The sequence below is a fragment of the Pungitius pungitius genome, unplaced genomic scaffold (genome assembly GCF_949316345.1).
Source record: "Pungitius pungitius unplaced genomic scaffold, fPunPun2.1 scaffold_26, whole genome shotgun sequence".
Taxonomy (NCBI): domain Eukaryota; kingdom Metazoa; phylum Chordata; class Actinopteri; order Perciformes; family Gasterosteidae; genus Pungitius; species Pungitius pungitius.
In genome coordinates, this window is record NW_026909893.1 from 84,930 (window position 1) to 103,815 (window position 18,886).

At 43.6% G+C, this 18,886-nt stretch overlaps 38 non-coding genes across 38 annotated transcripts; all 38 read right to left on the reverse strand.

The window, feature by feature from the left end:
* Window positions 1–226: 226 nt before the first annotated feature.
* LOC134120438 (5S ribosomal RNA) lies at window positions 227–345 on the reverse strand. The gene has a single exon (XR_009951981.1). It is a non-coding gene; the product is annotated as a 5S ribosomal RNA (ribosomal RNA).
* Window positions 346–684: 339 nt separating this feature from the next.
* On the reverse strand, window positions 685–803 carry LOC134120439 (5S ribosomal RNA). Its single transcript, XR_009951982.1, has one exon. It is a non-coding gene; the product is annotated as a 5S ribosomal RNA (ribosomal RNA).
* A 395-nt stretch (window positions 804–1,198) lies between these two features.
* LOC134120440 (5S ribosomal RNA) lies at window positions 1,199–1,317 on the reverse strand. Its single transcript, XR_009951983.1, has one exon. It is a non-coding gene; the product is annotated as a 5S ribosomal RNA (ribosomal RNA).
* A 395-nt stretch (window positions 1,318–1,712) lies between these two features.
* LOC134120441 (5S ribosomal RNA) lies at window positions 1,713–1,831 on the reverse strand. Its single transcript, XR_009951984.1, has one exon. It is a non-coding gene; the product is annotated as a 5S ribosomal RNA (ribosomal RNA).
* A 339-nt stretch (window positions 1,832–2,170) lies between these two features.
* On the reverse strand, window positions 2,171–2,289 carry LOC134120442 (5S ribosomal RNA). Its single transcript, XR_009951985.1, has one exon. It is a non-coding gene; the product is annotated as a 5S ribosomal RNA (ribosomal RNA).
* Window positions 2,290–2,684: 395 nt separating this feature from the next.
* Window positions 2,685–2,803, reverse strand: LOC134120443 (5S ribosomal RNA). The gene has a single exon (XR_009951986.1). It is a non-coding gene; the product is annotated as a 5S ribosomal RNA (ribosomal RNA).
* A 339-nt stretch (window positions 2,804–3,142) lies between these two features.
* LOC134120445 (5S ribosomal RNA) lies at window positions 3,143–3,261 on the reverse strand. Its single transcript, XR_009951988.1, has one exon. It is a non-coding gene; the product is annotated as a 5S ribosomal RNA (ribosomal RNA).
* A 395-nt stretch (window positions 3,262–3,656) lies between these two features.
* On the reverse strand, window positions 3,657–3,775 carry LOC134120446 (5S ribosomal RNA). Its single transcript, XR_009951989.1, has one exon. It is a non-coding gene; the product is annotated as a 5S ribosomal RNA (ribosomal RNA).
* Window positions 3,776–4,170: 395 nt separating this feature from the next.
* LOC134120447 (5S ribosomal RNA) lies at window positions 4,171–4,289 on the reverse strand. The gene has a single exon (XR_009951990.1). It is a non-coding gene; the product is annotated as a 5S ribosomal RNA (ribosomal RNA).
* Window positions 4,290–4,628: 339 nt separating this feature from the next.
* Window positions 4,629–4,747, reverse strand: LOC134120448 (5S ribosomal RNA). Its single transcript, XR_009951991.1, has one exon. It is a non-coding gene; the product is annotated as a 5S ribosomal RNA (ribosomal RNA).
* Window positions 4,748–5,142: 395 nt separating this feature from the next.
* Window positions 5,143–5,261, reverse strand: LOC134120449 (5S ribosomal RNA). Its single transcript, XR_009951992.1, has one exon. It is a non-coding gene; the product is annotated as a 5S ribosomal RNA (ribosomal RNA).
* A 339-nt stretch (window positions 5,262–5,600) lies between these two features.
* LOC134120450 (5S ribosomal RNA) lies at window positions 5,601–5,719 on the reverse strand. Its single transcript, XR_009951993.1, has one exon. It is a non-coding gene; the product is annotated as a 5S ribosomal RNA (ribosomal RNA).
* Window positions 5,720–6,114: 395 nt separating this feature from the next.
* On the reverse strand, window positions 6,115–6,233 carry LOC134120451 (5S ribosomal RNA). The gene has a single exon (XR_009951994.1). It is a non-coding gene; the product is annotated as a 5S ribosomal RNA (ribosomal RNA).
* A 339-nt stretch (window positions 6,234–6,572) lies between these two features.
* Window positions 6,573–6,691, reverse strand: LOC134120276 (5S ribosomal RNA). The gene has a single exon (XR_009951824.1). It is a non-coding gene; the product is annotated as a 5S ribosomal RNA (ribosomal RNA).
* Window positions 6,692–7,086: 395 nt separating this feature from the next.
* On the reverse strand, window positions 7,087–7,205 carry LOC134120452 (5S ribosomal RNA). The gene has a single exon (XR_009951995.1). It is a non-coding gene; the product is annotated as a 5S ribosomal RNA (ribosomal RNA).
* A 395-nt stretch (window positions 7,206–7,600) lies between these two features.
* Window positions 7,601–7,719, reverse strand: LOC134120453 (5S ribosomal RNA). Its single transcript, XR_009951996.1, has one exon. It is a non-coding gene; the product is annotated as a 5S ribosomal RNA (ribosomal RNA).
* A 339-nt stretch (window positions 7,720–8,058) lies between these two features.
* LOC134120454 (5S ribosomal RNA) lies at window positions 8,059–8,177 on the reverse strand. The gene has a single exon (XR_009951997.1). It is a non-coding gene; the product is annotated as a 5S ribosomal RNA (ribosomal RNA).
* Window positions 8,178–8,572: 395 nt separating this feature from the next.
* On the reverse strand, window positions 8,573–8,691 carry LOC134120456 (5S ribosomal RNA). Its single transcript, XR_009951999.1, has one exon. It is a non-coding gene; the product is annotated as a 5S ribosomal RNA (ribosomal RNA).
* Window positions 8,692–9,030: 339 nt separating this feature from the next.
* On the reverse strand, window positions 9,031–9,149 carry LOC134120457 (5S ribosomal RNA). Its single transcript, XR_009952000.1, has one exon. It is a non-coding gene; the product is annotated as a 5S ribosomal RNA (ribosomal RNA).
* Window positions 9,150–9,544: 395 nt separating this feature from the next.
* LOC134120458 (5S ribosomal RNA) lies at window positions 9,545–9,663 on the reverse strand. Its single transcript, XR_009952001.1, has one exon. It is a non-coding gene; the product is annotated as a 5S ribosomal RNA (ribosomal RNA).
* A 395-nt stretch (window positions 9,664–10,058) lies between these two features.
* Window positions 10,059–10,177, reverse strand: LOC134120459 (5S ribosomal RNA). Its single transcript, XR_009952002.1, has one exon. It is a non-coding gene; the product is annotated as a 5S ribosomal RNA (ribosomal RNA).
* A 339-nt stretch (window positions 10,178–10,516) lies between these two features.
* On the reverse strand, window positions 10,517–10,635 carry LOC134120460 (5S ribosomal RNA). The gene has a single exon (XR_009952003.1). It is a non-coding gene; the product is annotated as a 5S ribosomal RNA (ribosomal RNA).
* A 395-nt stretch (window positions 10,636–11,030) lies between these two features.
* Window positions 11,031–11,149, reverse strand: LOC134120461 (5S ribosomal RNA). The gene has a single exon (XR_009952004.1). It is a non-coding gene; the product is annotated as a 5S ribosomal RNA (ribosomal RNA).
* A 339-nt stretch (window positions 11,150–11,488) lies between these two features.
* On the reverse strand, window positions 11,489–11,607 carry LOC134120462 (5S ribosomal RNA). The gene has a single exon (XR_009952005.1). It is a non-coding gene; the product is annotated as a 5S ribosomal RNA (ribosomal RNA).
* Window positions 11,608–12,002: 395 nt separating this feature from the next.
* Window positions 12,003–12,121, reverse strand: LOC134120463 (5S ribosomal RNA). Its single transcript, XR_009952006.1, has one exon. It is a non-coding gene; the product is annotated as a 5S ribosomal RNA (ribosomal RNA).
* Window positions 12,122–12,516: 395 nt separating this feature from the next.
* Window positions 12,517–12,635, reverse strand: LOC134120464 (5S ribosomal RNA). The gene has a single exon (XR_009952007.1). It is a non-coding gene; the product is annotated as a 5S ribosomal RNA (ribosomal RNA).
* Window positions 12,636–13,030: 395 nt separating this feature from the next.
* LOC134120465 (5S ribosomal RNA) lies at window positions 13,031–13,149 on the reverse strand. Its single transcript, XR_009952008.1, has one exon. It is a non-coding gene; the product is annotated as a 5S ribosomal RNA (ribosomal RNA).
* Window positions 13,150–13,488: 339 nt separating this feature from the next.
* On the reverse strand, window positions 13,489–13,607 carry LOC134120467 (5S ribosomal RNA). The gene has a single exon (XR_009952010.1). It is a non-coding gene; the product is annotated as a 5S ribosomal RNA (ribosomal RNA).
* A 395-nt stretch (window positions 13,608–14,002) lies between these two features.
* LOC134120468 (5S ribosomal RNA) lies at window positions 14,003–14,121 on the reverse strand. Its single transcript, XR_009952011.1, has one exon. It is a non-coding gene; the product is annotated as a 5S ribosomal RNA (ribosomal RNA).
* Window positions 14,122–14,460: 339 nt separating this feature from the next.
* Window positions 14,461–14,579, reverse strand: LOC134120469 (5S ribosomal RNA). The gene has a single exon (XR_009952012.1). It is a non-coding gene; the product is annotated as a 5S ribosomal RNA (ribosomal RNA).
* Window positions 14,580–14,974: 395 nt separating this feature from the next.
* Window positions 14,975–15,093, reverse strand: LOC134120470 (5S ribosomal RNA). Its single transcript, XR_009952013.1, has one exon. It is a non-coding gene; the product is annotated as a 5S ribosomal RNA (ribosomal RNA).
* Window positions 15,094–15,432: 339 nt separating this feature from the next.
* LOC134120471 (5S ribosomal RNA) lies at window positions 15,433–15,551 on the reverse strand. Its single transcript, XR_009952014.1, has one exon. It is a non-coding gene; the product is annotated as a 5S ribosomal RNA (ribosomal RNA).
* A 395-nt stretch (window positions 15,552–15,946) lies between these two features.
* LOC134120218 (5S ribosomal RNA) lies at window positions 15,947–16,065 on the reverse strand. The gene has a single exon (XR_009951767.1). It is a non-coding gene; the product is annotated as a 5S ribosomal RNA (ribosomal RNA).
* A 395-nt stretch (window positions 16,066–16,460) lies between these two features.
* LOC134120472 (5S ribosomal RNA) lies at window positions 16,461–16,579 on the reverse strand. The gene has a single exon (XR_009952015.1). It is a non-coding gene; the product is annotated as a 5S ribosomal RNA (ribosomal RNA).
* Window positions 16,580–16,918: 339 nt separating this feature from the next.
* LOC134120473 (5S ribosomal RNA) lies at window positions 16,919–17,037 on the reverse strand. Its single transcript, XR_009952016.1, has one exon. It is a non-coding gene; the product is annotated as a 5S ribosomal RNA (ribosomal RNA).
* A 395-nt stretch (window positions 17,038–17,432) lies between these two features.
* On the reverse strand, window positions 17,433–17,551 carry LOC134120474 (5S ribosomal RNA). Its single transcript, XR_009952017.1, has one exon. It is a non-coding gene; the product is annotated as a 5S ribosomal RNA (ribosomal RNA).
* A 339-nt stretch (window positions 17,552–17,890) lies between these two features.
* On the reverse strand, window positions 17,891–18,009 carry LOC134120475 (5S ribosomal RNA). The gene has a single exon (XR_009952018.1). It is a non-coding gene; the product is annotated as a 5S ribosomal RNA (ribosomal RNA).
* A 395-nt stretch (window positions 18,010–18,404) lies between these two features.
* On the reverse strand, window positions 18,405–18,523 carry LOC134120476 (5S ribosomal RNA). The gene has a single exon (XR_009952019.1). It is a non-coding gene; the product is annotated as a 5S ribosomal RNA (ribosomal RNA).
* Between the last annotated feature and the right edge of the window lie 363 nt (window positions 18,524–18,886).

Here is an 18,886-nt window from a genome sequence, read left to right on the forward strand (position 1 = left end):
TCAACGGCTAAATTACAAACAATAGTATGCCAATCGTAAATGTTGATCAACACTAATTTAGCAATCATGAAACGGAATCATTTTGGATAATATTGTCTAATTTCCTTTCATATCCAACGTTAAAACAACACTAAACATGCATCTCTTCAACAATGTGATATTCTTTTTGTAATTTGTAGGTGTACAATCTGCGGCGCTCGGCGGCTTTCGGAGAGAGAAGTGAAAAAGCTTACGGCACCTGGGATTCCCAGGCGGTCTTCCATCCAGGTACTAACCAGGCCCTGCTCTGCTTAGCTTCCGAGATCAGACGAGATCGGGCGGAACCAGAGAGGTATGGCCGTAAGCTGCTTTTTATCTTTTTCCTAATCCTTTATAATGCGTCAATGAATTATGACACGCCTGCCGTTGGCATCTTTGTGTGGGTTAAATAAGGGTATGCAAAGAAGGCTGTGACATCCCATGCCGAAAATTGGATGGACTAGAGAAGACCCGCCCAGGGGTCCCAGCCAATCGGTGAATGGCCATTGCAGTCCCCGCCACCTCAAATGGCCTGACGATGGTATGGACGTAAGCCACCTTTCATCTTCTTCCTATTGCATCTCTTCTACAATGTGACATTTTTTTTACAATTGTGTAGGTGTACAATCTACGGCGCTGGGCGGCTTTCAGAGAGAGAAGTGAAAAAGCTTACGGCACCTGGGATTCCCAGGCGGTCTTCCATCCAGGTACTAACCAGGCCCTGCTCTGCTTAGCTTCCGAGATCAGACGAGATCGGGCGGAACCAGAGAGGTATGGCCGTAAGCTGCTTTTCATCTTTTTCCTAATCCTTTAAAACGTGTCAAAGATAATCAGAAGTTTCTTTTTCTAAAATTGAAGCAGTTCTTAGCATTGGCAAGAGAGGTTCCTAAAGCCTGAAGGTAACTTTACTTTTCTTCACTGGCAATTCTAACATGTTGGGTTAGCACCTGTATTTCAACGGCTAAATTACAAACAATAGTATGCCAATCGTAAATGTTGATCAACACTAATTTAGCAATCATGAAACGGAATCATTTTGGATAATATTGTCTAATTTCCTTTCATATCCAACGTTAAAACAACACTAAACATGCATCTCTTCAACAATGTGATATTCTTTTTGTAATTTGTAGGTGTACAATCTGCGGCGCTCGGCGGCTTTCGGAGAGAGAAGTGAAAAAGCTTACGGCACCTGGGATTCCCAGGCGGTCTTCCATCCAGGTACTAACCAGGCCCTGCTCTGCTTAGCTTCCGAGATCAGACGAGATCGGGCGGAACCAGAGAGGTATGGCCGTAAGCTGCTTTTCATCTTTTTCCTAATCCTTTAAAACGTGTCAAAGATAATCAGAAGTTTCTTTTTCTAAAATTGAAGCAGTTCTTAGCATTGGCAAGAGAGGTTCCTAAAGCCTGAAGGTAACTTTACTTTTCTTCACTGGCAATTCTAACATGTTGGGTTAGCACCTGTATTTCAACGGCTAAATTACAAACAATAGTATGCCAATCGTAAATGTTGATCAACACTAATTTAGCAATCATGAAACGGAATCATTTTGGATAATATTGTCTAATTTCCTTTCATATCCAACGTTAAAACAACACTAAACATGCATCTCTTCAACAATGTGATATTCTTTTTGTAATTTGTAGGTGTACAATCTGCGGCGCTCGGCGGCTTTCGGAGAGAGAAGTGAAAAAGCTTACGGCACCTGGGATTCCCAGGCGGTCTTCCATCCAGGTACTAACCAGGCCCTGCTCTGCTTAGCTTCCGAGATCAGACGAGATCGGGCGGAACCAGAGAGGTATGGCCGTAAGCTGCTTTTTATCTTTTTCCTAATCCTTTATAATGCGTCAATGAATTATGACACGCCTGCCGTTGGCATCTTTGTGTGGGTTAAATAAGGGTATGCAAAGAAGGCTGTGACATCCCATGCCGAAAATTGGATGGACTAGAGAAGACCCGCCCAGGGGTCCCAGCCAATCGGTGAATGGCCATTGCAGTCCCCGCCACCTCAAATGGCCTGACGATGGTATGGACGTAAGCCACCTTTCATCTTCTTCCTATTGCATCTCTTCTACAATGTGACATTTTTTTTACAATTGTGTAGGTGTACAATCTACGGCGCTGGGCGGCTTTCAGAGAGAGAAGTGAAAAAGCTTACGGCACCTGGGATTCCCAGGCGGTCTTCCATCCAGGTACTAACCAGGCCCTGCTCTGCTTAGCTTCCGAGATCAGACGAGATCGGGCGGAACCAGAGAGGTATGGCCGTAAGCTGCTTTTCATCTTTTTCCTAATCCTTTAAAACGTGTCAAAGATAATCAGAAGTTTCTTTTTCTAAAATTGAAGCAGTTCTTAGCATTGGCAAGAGAGGTTCCTAAAGCCTGAAGGTAACTTTACTTTTCTTCACTGGCAATTCTAACATGTTGGGTTAGCACCTGTATTTCAACGGCTAAATTACAAACAATAGTATGCCAATCGTAAATGTTGATCAACACTAATTTAGCAATCATGAAACGGAATCATTTTGGATAATATTGTCTAATTTCCTTTCATATCCAACGTTAAAACAACACTAAACATGCATCTCTTCAACAATGTGATATTCTTTTTGTAATTTGTAGGTGTACAATCTGCGGCGCTCGGCGGCTTTCGGAGAGAGAAGTGAAAAAGCTTACGGCACCTGGGATTCCCAGGCGGTCTTCCATCCAGGTACTAACCAGGCCCTGCTCTGCTTAGCTTCCGAGATCAGACGAGATCGGGCGGAACCAGAGAGGTATGGCCGTAAGCTGCTTTTTATCTTTTTCCTAATCCTTTATAATGCGTCAATGAATTATGACACGCCTGCCGTTGGCATCTTTGTGTGGGTTAAATAAGGGTATGCAAAGAAGGCTGTGACATCCCATGCCGAAAATTGGATGGACTAGAGAAGACCCGCCCAGGGGTCCCAGCCAATCGGTGAATGGCCATTGCAGTCCCCGCCACCTCAAATGGCCTGACGATGGTATGGACGTAAGCCACCTTTCATCTTCTTCCTATTGCATCTCTTCTACAATGTGACATTTTTTTTACAATTGTGTAGGTGTACAATCTACGGCGCTGGGCGGCTTTCAGAGAGAGAAGTGAAAAAGCTTACGGCACCTGGGATTCCCAGGCGGTCTTCCATCCAGGTACTAACCAGGCCCTGCTCTGCTTAGCTTCCGAGATCAGACGAGATCGGGCGGAACCAGAGAGGTATGGCCGTAAGCTGCTTTTCATCTTTTTCCTAATCCTTTAAAACGTGTCAAAGATAATCAGAAGTTTCTTTTTCTAAAATTGAAGCAGTTCTTAGCATTGGCAAGAGAGGTTCCTAAAGCCTGAAGGTAACTTTACTTTTCTTCACTGGCAATTCTAACATGTTGGGTTAGCACCTGTATTTCAACGGCTAAATTACAAACAATAGTATGCCAATCGTAAATGTTGATCAACACTAATTTAGCAATCATGAAACGGAATCATTTTGGATATTATTGTCTAATTTCCTTTCATATCCAACGTTAAAACAACACTAAACATGCATCTCTTCAACAATGTGATATTCTTTTTGTAATTTGTAGGTGTACAATCTGCGGCGCTCGGCGGCTTTCGGAGAGAGAAGTGAAAAAGCTTACGGCACCTGGGATTCCCAGGCGGTCTTCCATCCAGGTACTAACCAGGCCCTGCTCTGCTTAGCTTCCGAGATCAGACGAGATCGGGCGGAACCAGAGAGGTATGGCCGTAAGCTGCTTTTCATCTTTTTCCTAATCCTTTAAAACGTGTCAAAGATAATCAGAAGTTTCTTTTTCTAAAATTGAAGCAGTTCTTAGCATTGGCAAGAGAGGTTCCTAAAGCCTGAAGGTAACTTTACTTTTCTTCACTGGCAATTCTAACATGTTGGGTTAGCACCTGTATTTCAACGGCTAAATTACAAACAATAGTATGCCAATCGTAAATGTTGATCAACACTAATTTAGCAATCATGAAACGGAATCATTTTGGATAATATTGTCTAATTTCCTTTCATATCCAACGTTAAAACAACACTAAACATGCATCTCTTCAACAATGTGATATTCTTTTTGTAATTTGTAGGTGTACAATCTGCGGCGCTCGGCGGCTTTCGGAGAGAGAAGTGAAAAAGCTTACGGCACCTGGGATTCCCAGGCGGTCTTCCATCCAGGTACTAACCAGGCCCTGCTCTGCTTAGCTTCCGAGATCAGACGAGATCGGGCGGAACCAGAGAGGTATGGCCGTAAGCTGCTTTTTATCTTTTTCCTAATCCTTTATAATGCGTCAATGAATTATGACACGCCTGCCGTTGGCATCTTTGTGTGGGTTAAATAAGGGTATGCAAAGAAGGCTGTGACATCCCATGCCGAAAATTGGATGGACTAGAGAAGACCCGCCCAGGGGTCCCAGCCAATCGGTGAATGGCCATTGCAGTCCCCGCCACCTCAAATGGCCTGACGATGGTATGGACGTAAGCCACCTTTCATCTTCTTCCTATTGCATCTCTTCTACAATGTGACATTTTTTTTACAATTGTGTAGGTGTACAATCTACGGCGCTGGGCGGCTTTCAGAGAGAGAAGTGAAAAAGCTTACGGCACCTGGGATTCCCAGGCGGTCTTCCATCCAGGTACTAACCAGGCCCTGCTCTGCTTAGCTTCCGAGATCAGACGAGATCGGGCGGAACCAGAGAGGTATGGCCGTAAGCTGCTTTTCATCTTTTTCCTAATCCTTTAAAACGTGTCAAAGATAATCAGAAGTTTCTTTTTCTAAAATTGAAGCAGTTCTTAGCATTGGCAAGAGAGGTTCCTAAAGCCTGAAGGTAACTTTACTTTTCTTCACTGGCAATTCTAACATGTTGGGTTAGCACCTGTATTTCAACGGCTAAATTACAAACAATAGTATGCCAATCGTAAATGTTGATCAACACTAATTTAGCAATCATGAAACGGAATCATTTTGGATAATATTGTCTAATTTCCTTTCATATCCAACGTTAAAACAACACTAAACATGCATCTCTTCAACAATGTGATATTCTTTTTGTAATTTGTAGGTGTACAATCTGCGGCGCTCGGCGGCTTTCGGAGAGAGAAGTGAAAAAGCTTACGGCACCTGGGATTCCCAGGCGGTCTTCCATCCAGGTACTAACCAGGCCCTGCTCTGCTTAGCTTCCGAGATCAGACGAGATCGGGCGGAACCAGAGAGGTATGGCCGTAAGCTGCTTTTTATCTTTTTCCTAATCCTTTATAATGCGTCAATGAATTATGACACGCCTGCCGTTGGCATCTTTGTGTGGGTTAAATAAGGGTATGCAAAGAAGGCTGTGACATCCCATGCCGAAAATTGGATGGACTAGAGAAGACCCGCCCAGGGGTCCCAGCCAATCGGTGAATGGCCATTGCAGTCCCCGCCACCTCAAATGGCCTGACGATGGTATGGACGTAAGCCACCTTTCATCTTCTTCCTATTGCATCTCTTCTACAATGTGACATTTTTTTTACAATTGTGTAGGTGTACAATCTACGGCGCTGGGCGGCTTTCAGAGAGAGAAGTGAAAAAGCTTACGGCACCTGGGATTCCCAGGCGGTCTTCCATCCAGGTACTAACCAGGCCCTGCTCTGCTTAGCTTCCGAGATCAGACGAGATCGGGCGGAACCAGAGAGGTATGGCCGTAAGCTGCTTTTCATCTTTTTCCTAATCCTTTAAAACGTGTCAAAGATAATCAGAAGTTTCTTTTTCTAAAATTGAAGCAGTTCTTAGCATTGGCAAGAGAGGTTCCTAAAGCCTGAAGGTAACTTTACTTTTCTTCACTGGCAATTCTAACATGTTGGGTTAGCACCTGTATTTCAACGGCTAAATTACAAACAATAGTATGCCAATCGTAAATGTTGATCAACACTAATTTAGCAATCATGAAACGGAATCATTTTGGATAATATTGTCTAATTTCCTTTCATATCCAACGTTAAAACAACACTAAACATGCATCTCTTCAACAATGTGATATTCTTTTTGTAATTTGTAGGTGTACAATCTGCGGCGCTCGGCGGCTTTCGGAGAGAGAAGTGAAAAAGCTTACGGCACCTGGGATTCCCAGGCGGTCTTCCATCCAGGTACTAACCAGGCCCTGCTCTGCTTAGCTTCCGAGATCAGACGAGATCGGGCGGAACCAGAGAGGTATGGCCGTAAGCTGCTTTTTATCTTTTTCCTAATCCTTTATAATGCGTCAATGAATTATGACACGCCTGCCGTTGGCATCTTTGTGTGGGTTAAATAAGGGTATGCAAAGAAGGCTGTGACATCCCATGCCGAAAATTGGATGGACTAGAGAAGACCCGCCCAGGGGTCCCAGCCAATCGGTGAATGGCCATTGCAGTCCCCGCCACCTCAAATGGCCTGACGATGGTATGGACGTAAGCCACCTTTCATCTTCTTCCTATTGCATCTCTTCTACAATGTGACATTTTTTTTACAATTGTGTAGGTGTACAATCTACGGCGCTGGGCGGCTTTCAGAGAGAGAAGTGAAAAAGCTTACGGCACCTGGGATTCCCAGGCGGTCTTCCATCCAGGTACTAACCAGGCCCTGCTCTGCTTAGCTTCCGAGATCAGACAAGATCGGGCGGAACCAGAGAGGTATGGCCGTAAGCTGCTTTTCATCTTTTTCCTAATCCTTTAAAACGTGTCAAAGATAATCAGAAGTTTCTTTTTCTAAAATTGAAGCAGTTCTTAGCATTGGCAAGAGAGGTTCCTAAAGCCTGAAGGTAACTTTACTTTTCTTCACTGGCAATTCTAACATGTTGGGTTAGCACCTGTATTTCAACGGCTAAATTACAAACAATAGTATGCCAATCGTAAATGTTGATCAACACTAATTTAGCAATCATGAAACGGAATCATTTTGGATAATATTGTCTAATTTCCTTTCATATCCAACGTTAAAACAACACTAAACATGCATCTCTTCAACAATGTGATATTCTTTTTGTAATTTGTAGGTGTACAATCTGCGGCGCTCGGCGGCTTTCGGAGAGAGAAGTGAAAAAGCTTACGGCACCTGGGATTCCCAGGCGGTCTTCCATCCAGGTACTAACCAGGCCCTGCTCTGCTTAGCTTCCGAGATCAGACGAGATCGGGCGGAACCAGAGAGGTATGGCCGTAAGCTGCTTTTCATCTTTTTCCTAATCCTTTAAAACGTGTCAAAGATAATCAGAAGTTTCTTTTTCTAAAATTGAAGCAGTTCTTAGCATTGGCAAGAGAGGTTCCTAAAGCCTGAAGGTAACTTTACTTTTCTTCACTGGCAATTCTAACATGTTGGGTTAGCACCTGTATTTCAACGGCTAAATTACAAACAATAGTATGCCAATCGTAAATGTTGATCAACACTAATTTAGCAATCATGAAACGGAATCATTTTGGATAATATTGTCTAATTTCCTTTCATATCCAACGTTAAAACAACACTAAACATGCATCTCTTCAACAATGTGATATTCTTTTTGTAATTTGTAGGTGTACAATCTGCGGCGCTCGGCGGCTTTCGGAGAGAGAAGTGAAAAAGCTTACGGCACCTGGGATTCCCAGGCGGTCTTCCATCCAGGTACTAACCAGGCCCTGCTCTGCTTAGCTTCCGAGATCAGACGAGATCGGGCGGAACCAGAGAGGTATGGCCGTAAGCTGCTTTTTATCTTTTTCCTAATCCTTTATAATGCGTCAATGAATTATGACACGCCTGCCGTTGGCATCTTTGTGTGGGTTAAATAAGGGTATGCAAAGAAGGCTGTGACATCCCATGCCGAAAATTGGATGGACTAGAGAAGACCCGCCCAGGGGTCCCAGCCAATCGGTGAATGGCCATTGCAGTCCCCGCCACCTCAAATGGCCTGACGATGGTATGGACGTAAGCCACCTTTCATCTTCTTCCTATTGCATCTCTTCTACAATGTGACATTTTTTTTACAATTGTGTAGGTGTACAATCTACGGCGCTGGGCGGCTTTCAGAGAGAGAAGTGAAAAAGCTTACGGCACCTGGGATTCCCAGGCGGTCTTCCATCCAGGTACTAACCAGGCCCTGCTCTGCTTAGCTTCCGAGATCAGACGAGATCGGGCGGAACCAGAGAGGTATGGCCGTAAGCTGCTTTTCATCTTTTTCCTAATCCTTTAAAACGTGTCAAAGATAATCAGAAGTTTCTTTTTCTAAAATTGAAGCAGTTCTTAGCATTGGCAAGAGAGGTTCCTAAAGCCTGAAGGTAACTTTACTTTTCTTCACTGGCAATTCTAACATGTTGGGTTAGCACCTGTATTTCAACGGCTAAATTACAAACAATAGTATGCCAATCGTAAATGTTGATCAACACTAATTTAGCAATCATGAAACGGAATCATTTTGGATAATATTGTCTAATTTCCTTTCATATCCAACGTTAAAACAACACTAAACATGCATCTCTTCAACAATGTGATATTCTTTTTGTAATTTGTAGGTGTACAATCTGCGGCGCTCGGCGGCTTTCGGAGAGAGAAGTGAAAAAGCTTACGGCACCTGGGATTCCCAGGCGGTCTTCCATCCAGGTACTAACCAGGCCCTGCTCTGCTTAGCTTCCGAGATCAGACGAGATCGGGCGGAACCAGAGAGGTATGGCCGTAAGCTGCTTTTTATCTTTTTCCTAATCCTTTATAATGCGTCAATGAATTATGACACGCCTGCCGTTGGCATCTTTGTGTGGGTTAAATAAGGGTATGCAAAGAAGGCTGTGACATCCCATGCCGAAAATTGGATGGACTAGAGAAGACCCGCCCAGGGGTCCCAGCCAATCGGTGAATGGCCATTGCAGTCCCCGCCACCTCAAATGGCCTGACGATGGTATGGACGTAAGCCACCTTTCATCTTCTTCCTATTGCATCTCTTCTACAATGTGACATTTTTTTTACAATTGTGTAGGTGTACAATCTACGGCGCTGGGCGGCTTTCAGAGAGAGAAGTGAAAAAGCTTACGGCACCTGGGATTCCCAGGCGGTCTTCCATCCAGGTACTAACCAGGCCCTGCTCTGCTTAGCTTCCGAGATCAGACGAGATCGGGCGGAACCAGAGAGGTATGGCCGTAAGCTGCTTTTCATCTTTTTCCTAATCCTTTAAAACGTGTCAAAGATAATCAGAAGTTTCTTTTTCTAAAATTGAAGCAGTTCTTAGCATTGGCAAGAGAGGTTCCTAAAGCCTGAAGGTAACTTTACTTTTCTTCACTGGCAATTCTAACATGTTGGGTTAGCACCTGTATTTCAACGGCTAAATTACAAACAATAGTATGCCAATCGTAAATGTTGATCAACACTAATTTAGCAATCATGAAACGGAATCATTTTGGATATTATTGTCTAATTTCCTTTCATATCCAACGTTAAAACAACACTAAACATGCATCTCTTCAACAATGTGATATTCTTTTTGTAATTTGTAGGTGTACAATCTGCGGCGCTCGGCGGCTTTCGGAGAGAGAAGTGAAAAAGCTTACGGCACCTGGGATTCCCAGGCGGTCTTCCATCCAGGTACTAACCAGGCCCTGCTCTGCTTAGCTTCCGAGATCAGACGAGATCGGGCGGAACCAGAGAGGTATGGCCGTAAGCTGCTTTTCATCTTTTTCCTAATCCTTTAAAACGTGTCAAAGATAATCAGAAGTTTCTTTTTCTAAAATTGAAGCAGTTCTTAGCATTGGCAAGAGAGGTTCCTAAAGCCTGAAGGTAACTTTACTTTTCTTCACTGGCAATTCTAACATGTTGGGTTAGCACCTGTATTTCAACGGCTAAATTACAAACAATAGTATGCCAATCGTAAATGTTGATCAACACTAATTTAGCAATCATGAAACGGAATCATTTTGGATAATATTGTCTAATTTCCTTTCATATCCAACGTTAAAACAACACTAAACATGCATCTCTTCAACAATGTGATATTCTTTTTGTAATTTGTAGGTGTACAATCTGCGGCGCTCGGCGGCTTTCGGAGAGAGAAGTGAAAAAGCTTACGGCACCTGGGATTCCCAGGCGGTCTTCCATCCAGGTACTAACCAGGCCCTGCTCTGCTTAGCTTCCGAGATCAGACGAGATCGGGCGGAACCAGAGAGGTATGGCCGTAAGCTGCTTTTTATCTTTTTCCTAATCCTTTATAATGCGTCAATGAATTATGACACGCCTGCCGTTGGCATCTTTGTGTGGGTTAAATAAGGGTATGCAAAGAAGGCTGTGACATCCCATGCCGAAAATTGGATGGACTAGAGAAGACCCGCCCAGGGGTCCCAGCCAATCGGTGAATGGCCATTGCAGTCCCCGCCACCTCAAATGGCCTGACGATGGTATGGACGTAAGCCACCTTTCATCTTCTTCCTATTGCATCTCTTCTACAATGTGACATTTTTTTTACAATTGTGTAGGTGTACAATCTACGGCGCTGGGCGGCTTTCAGAGAGAGAAGTGAAAAAGCTTACGGCACCTGGGATTCCCAGGCGGTCTTCCATCCAGGTACTAACCAGGCCCTGCTCTGCTTAGCTTCCGAGATCAGACGAGATCGGGCGGAACCAGAGAGGTATGGCCGTAAGCTGCTTTTCATCTTTTTCCTAATCCTTTAAAACGTGTCAAAGATAATCAGAAGTTTCTTTTTCTAAAATTGAAGCAGTTCTTAGCATTGGCAAGAGAGGTTCCTAAAGCCTGAAGGTAACTTTACTTTTCTTCACTGGCAATTCTAACATGTTGGGTTAGCACCTGTATTTCAACGGCTAAATTACAAACAATAGTATGCCAATCGTAAATGTTGATCAACACTAATTTAGCAATCATGAAACGGAATCATTTTGGATAATATTGTCTAATTTCCTTTCATATCCAACGTTAAAACAACACTAAACATGCATCTCTTCAACAATGTGATATTCTTTTTGTAATTTGTAGGTGTACAATCTGCGGCGCTCGGCGGCTTTCGGAGAGAGAAGTGAAAAAGCTTACGGCACCTGGGATTCCCAGGCGGTCTTCCATCCAGGTACTAACCAGGCCCTGCTCTGCTTAGCTTCCGAGATCAGACGAGATCGGGCGGAACCAGAGAGGTATGGCCGTAAGCTGCTTTTTATCTTTTTCCTAATCCTTTATAATGCGTCAATGAATTATGACACGCCTGCCGTTGGCATCTTTGTGTGGGTTAAATAAGGGTATGCAAAGAAGGCTGTGACATCCCATGCCGAAAATTGGATGGACTAGAGAAGACCCGCCCAGGGGTCCCAGCCAATCGGTGAATGGCCATTGCAGTCCCCGCCACCTCAAATGGCCTGACGATGGTATGGACGTAAGCCACCTTTCATCTTCTTCCTATTGCATCTCTTCTACAATGTGACATTTTTTTTACAATTGTGTAGGTGTACAATCTACGGCGCTGGGCGGCTTTCAGAGAGAGAAGTGAAAAAGCTTACGGCACCTGGGATTCCCAGGCGGTCTTCCATCCAGGTACTAACCAGGCCCTGCTCTGCTTAGCTTCCGAGATCAGACGAGATCGGGCGGAACCAGAGAGGTATGGCCGTAAGCTGCTTTTCATCTTTTTCCTAATCCTTTAAAACGTGTCAAAGATAATCAGAAGTTTCTTTTTCTAAAATTGAAGCAGTTCTTAGCATTGGCAAGAGAGGTTCCTAAAGCCTGAAGGTAACTTTACTTTTCTTCACTGGCAATTCTAACATGTTGGGTTAGCACCTGTATTTCAACGGCTAAATTACAAACAATAGTATGCCAATCGTAAATGTTGATCAACACTAATTTAGCAATCATGAAACGGAATCATTTTGGATATTATTGTCTAATTTCCTTTCATATCCAACGTTAAAACAACACTAAACATGCATCTCTTCAACAATGTGATATTCTTTTTGTAATTTGTAGGTGTACAATCTGCGGCGCTCGGCGGCTTTCGGAGAGAGAAGTGAAAAAGCTTACGGCACCTGGGATTCCCAGGCGGTCTTCCATCCAGGTACTAACCAGGCCCTGCTCTGCTTAGCTTCCGAGATCAGACGAGATCGGGCGGAACCAGAGAGGTATGGCCGTAAGCTGCTTTTCATCTTTTTCCTAATCCTTTAAAACGTGTCAAAGATAATCAGAAGTTTCTTTTTCTAAAATTGAAGCAGTTCTTAGCATTGGCAAGAGAGGTTCCTAAAGCCTGAAGGTAACTTTACTTTTCTTCACTGGCAATTCTAACATGTTGGGTTAGCACCTGTATTTCAACGGCTAAATTACAAACAATAGTATGCCAATCGTAAATGTTGATCAACACTAATTTAGCAATCATGAAACGGAATCATTTTGGATAATATTGTCTAATTTCCTTTCATATCCAACGTTAAAACAACACTAAACATGCATCTCTTCAACAATGTGATATTCTTTTTGTAATTTGTAGGTGTACAATCTGCGGCGCTCGGCGGCTTTCGGAGAGAGAAGTGAAAAAGCTTACGGCACCTGGGATTCCCAGGCGGTCTTCCATCCAGGTACTAACCAGGCCCTGCTCTGCTTAGCTTCCGAGATCAGACGAGATCGGGCGGAACCAGAGAGGTATGGCCGTAAGCTGCTTTTCATCTTTTTCCTAATCCTTTAAAACGTGTCAAAGATAATCAGAAGTTTCTTTTTCTAAAATTGAAGCAGTTCTTAGCATTGGCAAGAGAGGTTCCTAAAGCCTGAAGGTAACTTTACTTTTCTTCACTGGCAATTCTAACATGTTGGGTTAGCACCTGTATTTCAACGGCTAAATTACAAACAATAGTATGCCAATCGTAAATGTTGATCAACACTAATTTAGCAATCATGAAACGGAATCATTTTGGATAATATTGTCTAATTTCCTTTCATATCCAACGTTAAAACAACACTAAACATGCATCTCTTCAACAATGTGATATTCTTTTTGTAATTTGTAGGTGTACAATCTGCGGCGCTCGGCGGCTTTCGGAGAGAGAAGTGAAAAAGCTTACGGCACCTGGGATTCCCAGGCGGTCTTCCATCCAGGTACTAACCAGGCCCTGCTCTGCTTAGCTTCCGAGATCAGACGAGATCGGGCGGAACCAGAGAGGTATGGCCGTAAGCTGCTTTTTATCTTTTTCCTAATCCTTTATAATGCGTCAATGAATTATGACACGCCTGCCGTTGGCATCTTTGTGTGGGTTAAATAAGGGTATGCAAAGAAGGCTGTGACATCCCATGCCGAAAATTGGATGGACTAGAGAAGACCCGCCCAGGGGTCCCAGCCAATCGGTGAATGGCCATTGCAGTCCCCGCCACCTCAAATGGCCTGACGATGGTATGGACGTAAGCCACCTTTCATCTTCTTCCTATTGCATCTCTTCTACAATGTGACATTTTTTTTACAATTGTGTAGGTGTACAATCTACGGCGCTGGGCGGCTTTCAGAGAGAGAAGTGAAAAAGCTTACGGCACCTGGGATTCCCAGGCGGTCTTCCATCCAGGTACTAACCAGGCCCTGCTCTGCTTAGCTTCCGAGATCAGACGAGATCGGGCGGAACCAGAGAGGTATGGCCGTAAGCTGCTTTTCATCTTTTTCCTAATCCTTTAAAACGTGTCAAAGATAATCAGAAGTTTCTTTTTCTAAAATTGAAGCAGTTCTTAGCATTGGCAAGAGAGGTTCCTAAAGCCTGAAGGTAACTTTACTTTTCTTCACTGGCAATTCTAACATGTTGGGTTAGCACCTGTATTTCAACGGCTAAATTACAAACAATAGTATGCCAATCGTAAATGTTGATCAACACTAATTTAGCAATCATGAAACGGAATCATTTTGGATAATATTGTCTAATTTCCTTTCATATCCAACGTTAAAACAACACTAAACATGCATCTCTTCAACAATGTGATATTCTTTTTGTAATTTGTAGGTGTACAATCTGCGGCGCTCGGCGGCTTTCGGAGAGAGAAGTGAAAAAGCTTACGGCACCTGGGATTCCCAGGCGGTCTTCCATCCAGGTACTAACCAGGCCCTGCTCTGCTTAGCTTCCGAGATCAGACGAGATCGGGCGGAACCAGAGAGGTATGGCCGTAAGCTGCTTTTTATCTTTTTCCTAATCCTTTATAATGCGTCAATGAATTATGACACGCCTGCCGTTGGCATCTTTGTGTGGGTTAAATAAGGGTATGCAAAGAAGGCTGTGACATCCCATGCCGAAAATTGGATGGACTAGAGAAGACCCGCCCAGGGGTCCCAGCCAATCGGTGAATGGCCATTGCAGTCCCCGCCACCTCAAATGGCCTGACGATGGTATGGACGTAAGCCACCTTTCATCTTCTTCCTATTGCATCTCTTCTACAATGTGACATTTTTTTTACAATTGTGTAGGTGTACAATCTACGGCGCTGGGCGGCTTTCAGAGAGAGAAGTGAAAAAGCTTACGGCACCTGGGATTCCCAGGCGGTCTTCCATCCAGGTACTAACCAGGCCCTGCTCTGCTTAGCTTCCGAGATCAGACGAGATCGGGCGGAACCAGAGAGGTATGGCCGTAAGCTGCTTTTCATCTTTTTCCTAATCCTTTAAAACGTGTCAAAGATAATCAGAAGTTTCTTTTTCTAAAATTGAAGCAGTTCTTAGCATTGGCAAGAGAGGTTCCTAAAGCCTGAAGGTAACTTTACTTTTCTTCACTGGCAATTCTAACATGTTGGGTTAGCACCTGTATTTCAACGGCTAAATTACAAACAATAGTATGCCAATCGTAAATGTTGATCAACACTAATTTAGCAATCATGAAACGGAATCATTTTGGATAATATTGTCTAATTTCCTTTCATATCCAACGTTAAAACAACACTAAACATGCATCTCTTCAACAATGTGATATTCTTTTTGTAATTTGTAGGTGTACAATCTGCGGCGCTCGGCGGCTTTCGGAGAGAGAAGTGAAAAAGCTTACGGCACCTGGGATTCCCAGGCGGTCTTCCATCCAGGTACTAACCAGGCCCTGCTCTGCTTAGCTTCCGAGATCAGACGAGATCGGGCGGAACCAGAGAGGTATGGCCGTAAGCTGCTTTTTATCTTTTTCCTAATCCTTTATAATGCGTCAATGAATTATGACACGCCTGCCGTTGGCATCTTTGTGTGGGTTAAATAAGGGTATGCAAAGAAGGCTGTGACATCCCATGCCGAAAATTGGATGGACTAGAGAAGACCCGCCCAGGGGTCCCAGCCAATCGGTGAATGGCCATTGCAGTCCCCGCCACCTCAAATGGCCTGACGATGGTATGGACGTAAGCCACCTTTCATCTTCTTCCTATTGCATCTCTTCTACAATGTGACATTTTTTTTACAATTGTGTAGGTGTACAATCTACGGCGCTGGGCGGCTTTCAGAGAGAGAAGTGAAAAAGCTTACGGCACCTGGGATTCCCAGGCGGTCTTCCATCCAGGTACTAACCAGGCCCTGCTCTGCTTAGCTTCCGAGATCAGACGAGATCGGGCGGAACCAGAGAGGTATGGCCGTAAGCTGCTTTTCATCTTTTTCCTAATCCTTTAAAACGTGTCAAAGATAATCAGAAGTTTCTTTTTCTAAAATTGAAGCAGTTCTTAGCATTGGCAAGAGAGGTTCCTAAAGCCTGAAGGTAACTTTACTTTTCTTCACTGGCAATTCTAACATGTTGGGTTAGCACCTGTATTTCAACGGCTAAATTACAAACAATAGTATGCCAATCGTAAATGTTGATCAACACTAATTTAGCAATCATGAAACGGAATCATTTTGGATAATATTGTCTAATTTCCTTTCATATCCAACGTTAAAACAACACTAAACATGCATCTCTTCAACAATGTGATATTCTTTTTGTAATTTGTAGGTGTACAATCTGCGGCGCTCGGCGGCTTTCGGAGAGAGAAGTGAAAAAGCTTACGGCACCTGGGATTCCCAGGCGGTCTTCCATCCAGGTACTAACCAGGCCCTGCTCTGCTTAGCTTCCGAGATCAGACGAGATCGGGCGGAACCAGAGAGGTATGGCCGCAAGCTGCTTTTCATCTTTTTCCTAATCCTTTAAAACGTGTCAAAGATAATCAGAAGTTTCTTTTTCTAAAATTGAAGCAGTTCTTAGCATTGGCAAGAGAGGTTCCTAAAGCCTGAAGGTAACTTTACTTTTCTTCACTGGCAATTCTAACATGTTGGGTTAGCACCTGTATTTCAACGGCTAAATTACAAACAATAGTATGCCAATCGTAAATGTTGATCAACACTAATTTAGCAATCATGAAACGGAATCATTTTGGATAATATTGTCTAATTTCCTTTCATATCCAACGTTAAAACAACACTAAACATGCATCTCTTCAACAATGTGATATTCTTTTTGTAATTTGTAGGTGTACAATCTGCGGCGCTCGGCGGCTTTCGGAGAGAGAAGTGAAAAAGCTTACGGCACCTGGGATTCCCAGGCGGTCTTCCATCCAGGTACTAACCAGGCCCTGCTCTGCTTAGCTTCCGAGATCAGACGAGATCGGGCGGAACCAGAGAGGTATGGCCGTAAGCTGCTTTTTATCTTTTTCCTAATCCTTTATAATGCGTCAATGAATTATGACACGCCTGCCGTTGGCATCTTTGTGTGGGTTAAATAAGGGTATGCAAAGAAGGCTGTGACATCCCATGCCGAAAATTGGATGGACTAGAGAAGACCCGCCCAGGGGTCCCAGCCAATCGGTGAATGGCCATTGCAGTCCCCGCCACCTCAAATGGCCTGACGATGGTATGGACGTAAGCCACCTTTCATCTTCTTCCTATTGCATCTCTTCTACAATGTGACATTTTTTTTACAATTGTGTAGGTGTACAATCTACGGCGCTGGGCGGCTTTCAGAGAGAGAAGTGAAAAAGCTTACGGCACCTGGGATTCCCAGGCGGTCTTCCATCCAGGTACTAACCAGGCCCTGCTCTGCTTAGCTTCCGAGATCAGACGAGATCGGGCGGAACCAGAGAGGTATGGCCGTAAGCTGCTTTTCATCTTTTTCCTAATCCTTTAAAACGTGTCAAAGATAATCAGAAGTTTCTTTTTCTAAAATTGAAGCAGTTCTTAGCATTGGCAAGAGAGGTTCCTAAAGCCTGAAGGTAACTTTACTTTTCTTCACTGGCAATTCTAACATGTTGGGTTAGCACCTGTATTTCAACGGCTAAATTACAAACAATAGTATGCCAATCGTAAATGTTGATCAACACTAATTTAGCAATCATGAAACGGAATCATTTTGGATAATATTGTCTAATTTCCTTTCATATCCAACGTTAAAACAACACTAAACATGCATCTCTTCAACAATGTGATATTCTTTTTGTAATTTGTAGGTGTACAATCTGCGGCGCTCGGCGGCTTTCGGAGAGAGAAGTGAAAAAGCTTACGGCACCTGGGATTCCCAGGCGGTCTTCCATCCAGGTACTAACCAGGCCCTGCTCTGCTTAGCTTCCGAGATCAGACGAGATCGGGCGGAACCAGAGAGGTATGGCCGTAAGCTGCTTTTTATCTTTTTCCTAATCCTTTATAATGCGTCAATGAATTATGACACGCCTGCCGTTGGCATCTTTGTGTGGGTTAAATAAGGGTATGCAAAGAAGGCTGTGACATCCCATGCCGAAAATTGGATGGACTAGAGAAGACCCGCCCAGGGGTCCCAGCCAATCGGTGAATGGCCATTGCAGTCCCCGCCACCTCAAATGGCCTGACGATGGTATGGACGTAAGCCACCTTTCATCTTCTTCCTATTGCATCTCTTCTACAATGTGACATTTTTTTTACAATTGTGTAGGTGTACAATCTACGGCGCTGGGCGGCTTTCAGAGAGAGAAGTGAAAAAGCTTACGGCACCTGGGATTCCCAGGCGGTCTTCCATCCAGGTACTAACCAGGCCCTGCTCTGCTTAGCTTCCGAGATCAGACGAGATCGGGCGGAACCAGAGAGGTATGGCCGTAAGCTGCTTTTCATCTTTTTCCTAATCCTTTAAAACGTGTCAAAGATAATCAGAAGTTTCTTTTTCTAAAATTGAAGCAGTTCTTAGCATTGGCAAGAGAGGTTCCTAAAGCCTGAAGGTAACTTTACTTTTCTTCACTGGCAATTCTAACATGTTGGGTTAGCACCTGTATTTCAACGGCTAAATTACAAACAATAGTATGCCAATCGTAAATGTTGATCAACACTAATTTAGCAATCATGAAACGGAATCATTTTGGATAATATTGTCTAATTTCCTTTCATATCCAACGTTAAAACAACACTAAACATGCATCTCTTCAACAATGTGATATTCTTTTTGTAATTTGTAGGTGTACAATCTGCGGCGCTCGGCGGCTTTCGGAGAGAGAAGTGAAAAAGCTTACGGCACCTGGGATTCCCAGGCGGTCTTCCATCCAGGTACTAACCAGGCCCTGCTCTGCTTAGCTTCCGAGATCAGACGAGATCGGGCGGAACCAGAGAGGTATGGCCGTAAGCTGCTTTTCATCTTTTTCCTAATCCTTTAAAACGTGTCAAAGATAATCAGAAGTTTCTTTTTCTAAAATTGAAGCAGTTCTTAGCATTGGCAAGAGAGGTTCCTAAAGCCTGAAGGTAACTTTACTTTTCTTCACTGGCAATTCTAACATGTTGGGTTAGCACCTGTATTTCAACGGCTAAATTACAAACAATAGTATGCCAATCGTAAATGTTGATCAACACTAATTTAGCAATCATGAAACGGAATCATTTTGGATATTATTGTCTAATTTCCTTTCATATCCAACGTTAAAACAACACTAAACATGCATCTCTTCAACAATGTGATATTCTTTTTGTAATTTGTAGGTGTACAATCTGCGG